Source organism: Thunnus albacares, chromosome 8 (genome assembly GCF_914725855.1).
Source record: "Thunnus albacares chromosome 8, fThuAlb1.1, whole genome shotgun sequence".
NCBI lineage: Eukaryota > Metazoa > Chordata > Actinopteri > Scombriformes > Scombridae > Thunnus > Thunnus albacares.
In genome coordinates, this window is record NC_058113.1 from 35,066,861 (window position 1) to 35,070,628 (window position 3,768).

Sequence of the window (3,768 nt, forward strand, 5' to 3'; positions counted from 1 at the left end):
GGTAGTGGTGGTGGCAGCTCTAGTTTAAAACACACAATGAGGATTTCTGCTCCTGATTAATGAAATCACTTCTTGACTTTGGTCCAACACAAAAAGGTGAAATATAGTTCAGTTCCTGTTCGCTCACTGATGCTCCCCGTGAGAAACGCTGTTCTCACAGAATACACACCTGCATCAGGATGAGCTCATGTTGCTAAATATGAGTCTGTTTGACAACGACCTGAACACACACACACACACACACACACACACACATTATACACACACACACACACACACACACACACACACATTATACACACACACACACATTATACACACACACACACACACACACACACACACATTATACACACACACACTCACACACATCAGACACACACATTATACACACACACACACATTATACACACACACACACACATACACACACACACACATTATGCACACACACACACACACACACACACATTATGCACACACACACACACACACATTATATTAATATATATTAATATTTTCATATTAATGAATTTAAAGTTCCTAATTAAAGATCAGTCTGGTTTCAAGTTTAACTACTTCCTCCTTCTTTATTGATCAGGAATAATCAGTCTATAAAGAGTTAATAACTGTTAATAACTGTCTATAATGCAGCTGTCAACAGATATCAATGTGTGTTAATGTATTAATCAATAATTATAACTCCTCCTGTGGACACACAGAAGTGTTTGCTGCTGTATAAACATCATCAATGATACTATAATAAAACAGCTGTAATAATATAAAATATGTCTTCATAGAAGTTATAATAAATACTGAACATTAATAAACACTTAACATGTCCAAACATCTGCTCATAACCACATTATAGAGAGTTATTACTGTTTATTAGCTGTTTATAGACTGATTAATAATGATAATGTGTTATAGAATCATCATCATCTCGTCTTTTACAGTAAAACCAGATTAATATTCAGTTTGTGGATCACAGAGAGGTCAAAGGTCGCAGGTCACTCACCACAGCAGGGCGACATCAGGAGAGCGAACCAGAGAGGGAGAGAGAGCAGCGTGTTCATCCTGGACGAGAGACAGACATCGAGTGAGAGGAGAGAGAGAGCAGAGACAGGCTGAACCAGGGGGGCGGAGCCTCACTAACACTCAACAAGCTCAGATTCACTACAGTTCACAGGTGCATTATGGGAAACAGATGTTTACGTTGCCAAAGCAAAAACAACAAAAATGGACATGAACAGAAGAATTGTGATGTTGCTGTTAGAAATAAACAGATAAGTAAAAAATAACATATATACATATATATATATATATAGAGAGAGAGAGAGAGAGAGAGAGAGAGAGATATAACGATATAACTTTTACTCAGTGAGGCTTCTCTCCTCATTGAGTCTGTACGTGCTCGAGGACTTCCTTCACTGTGGATCGTTCACAGAGGTCAGAGGTCAGAGGGTCAGAGGTAACATTCCACTCCAGTTTTCCCTGGTTTTTGGTCGATTCTTTCCAATGTGTCAGATAGTTTTCCTTTTGTTTTCTTATAATTTGATTTGGTTCAGTCTACTGTTGTTTCTGTGTGTGTGGGGAGAAGGGGGGGGGCAGGGTCCCTCTAGGTGGGGGTCTGTTATGGACCAGGTCAGGGTCTCTGTAGGTGAGAGTCTGTTATGGATCGTGTCAGGGTCTCTGTAGGTGGGGGTCTGTTATGGATTGGGTCAGGGTCTCTGTAGGTGGGGGTCTGTTATTAACTGGGTCAGGGTCTCTGTAGGTGGGGGTCTGTTATGGACCGGGGCAGGGTTTCTGTAGGTGGGGGTCTGTTATGGATTGGGTCAGGGTCTCTGTAGGTGGGGGTCTGTTATGGACTGGGTCAGGGTCTCTGTAGGTGGGGGTCTGTTATGGATTGGGTCAGGGTCTCTGTAGGTGGGGGTCTGTTATGGACCGGGGCAGGGTTTCTGTAGGTGGGGGTCTGTTATGGACCAGGTCAGGGTCTCTGTAGGTGGGGGTCTGTCATGGATCGTGTCAGGGTCTCTGTAGGTGGGGGTCTGTTATGGACCGGGTCAGGGTCTCTGTGGGTGGGGGTCTGTGATGGAATGGGTCAAGGTCTCTGTAGATGGGGGTCTGTTATTAACCGGGTCAGGGTCTCTATAGGTGGGGGTCTGTTATGGATCGCGTCAGGGTCTCTGTAGGTGGGGGTCTGTTATGGACCGGGTCAGGGTCTCTGTAGGTGGGGGTCTGTGATGGAATGGGTCAAGGTCTCTGTAGATGGGGGTCTGTTATTAACCGGTTCAGGGTCTCTATAGGTGGGGGTCTGTTATTAACTGGGGCAGGGTCTCTGTAGGTGGGGGTCTATTATTAACCGCGTCAGGGTCTCTGTAGGTGGGGGTCTGTTATGGACCGGGGCAGGGTCTCTGTAGGTGGGGGTCTGTTATGGATTGGGTCAGGGTCTCTGTAGGTGGGGGTCTGTTGTTAACTGGGTCAGGGTCTCTGTAGGTGGGGGTCTGTTATGGATCGCGTCAGGGTCTCTGTAGGTGGGGGTCTGTTATGGACCGGGTCAGGGTCTCTGTAGGTGGGGGTCTGTGATGGAATGGGTCAAGGTCTCTGTAGATGGGGGTCTGTTATTAACCGGGTCAGGGTCTCTATAGGTGGGGGTCTGTTATGGACCGGGTCAGGGTCTCTGTAGGTGGGGGTCTGTTATGGACCGGGTCAGGGTCTCTGTAGGTGGGGGTCTGTTATGGACCGGGGCAGGGTCTCTGTGGGTGGGGGTCTGTTATTAACTGGGTCAGGGTCTCTGTAGGTGGGGGTCTGTTATGGACCGGGGCAGGATTTCTGTGGGTGGGGGTCTGTTATGGACCGGGGCAGGGTTTCTGTAGGTGGGGGTTTGTTATGGACTGGGGCAGGGTCTCTGTAGGTGGGGGTCTGTTATGGATTGGGTCAGGGTCTCTGTAGGTGGGGGTCTGTTATTAACCGGGGCAGGGTCTCTGTAAGTGGGGGTTTGTAATTAACCGGGGCAGGGTCTCTGTAGGTGGGGGTCTGTTATGAACCGGGGAAGGGTCTCTGTAGGTGGGGGTCTGTTTTGGACCAGGTCAGGGTCTCTGTAGGTGGGGGTGTGTTATTAACTGTGTCAGGGTCTCTGTAGGTGGGGGTCTGTTATGGAGCAGGGCATGGTCTCTGTAGGTGGGGGTCTGTTATGGACCGGAGCAGGGTCTCTGTAAGTGGGGGTCTGTTATGGACTGGGGCAGGGTCTCTGTAGGTGGGGGTCTGTTATGGACCAGGGCAGGGTCTCTGTGGGTGGGGATCTGTTATTAACTGGGTCAGGGTCTCTGTAGGTGGGGGTCTGTTATGGACTGGGGCAGGATTTCTGTAGGTGGGGGTCTGTTATGGACCGGGGCAGGGTTTCTGTAGTTGGGGGTTTGTTATGGACCGGGGCAGGGTCTCTGTAGGTGGGGGTCTGTTATGGATTGGGTCAGGGTCTCTGTAGGTGGGGGTCTGTTATGGACCGGGTCAGGGTCTCTGTAGGTGGGGGTCTGTTATTAACTGTGTCAGGGTCTCTGTAAGTGGGGGTCTGTTATGGACTGGGGCAGGGTCTCTGTAGGTGGGGGTCTGTTATGGACCGGGGCAGGGTCTCTGTGGGTGGGGGTCTGTTATTAACTGGTCAGGGTTTCTGTAGGTGGGGGTCTGTTATGGACCGGGGCAGGGTTTCTGTAGGTGGGGGTTTGTTATGGACCGGGGCAGGGTCTCTGTAGGTGGGGGTCTGTTATGGAT

At 49.1% G+C, this 3,768-nt stretch overlaps 1 long non-coding RNA gene across 1 annotated transcript in view; it reads left to right on the forward strand.

Moving 5' to 3' along the window:
* Positions 1-1,403: 1,403 nt before the first annotated feature.
* LOC122987561 overlaps positions 1,404-3,768 on the forward strand; it is a 6,384-nt gene continuing 4,019 nt past the window's right edge. The window contains exon 1 of the long non-coding RNA XR_006404519.1: positions 1,404-1,471. This is a non-coding gene — a long non-coding RNA (uncharacterized LOC122987561). The remainder of the gene's footprint in view (positions 1,472-3,768) is intronic.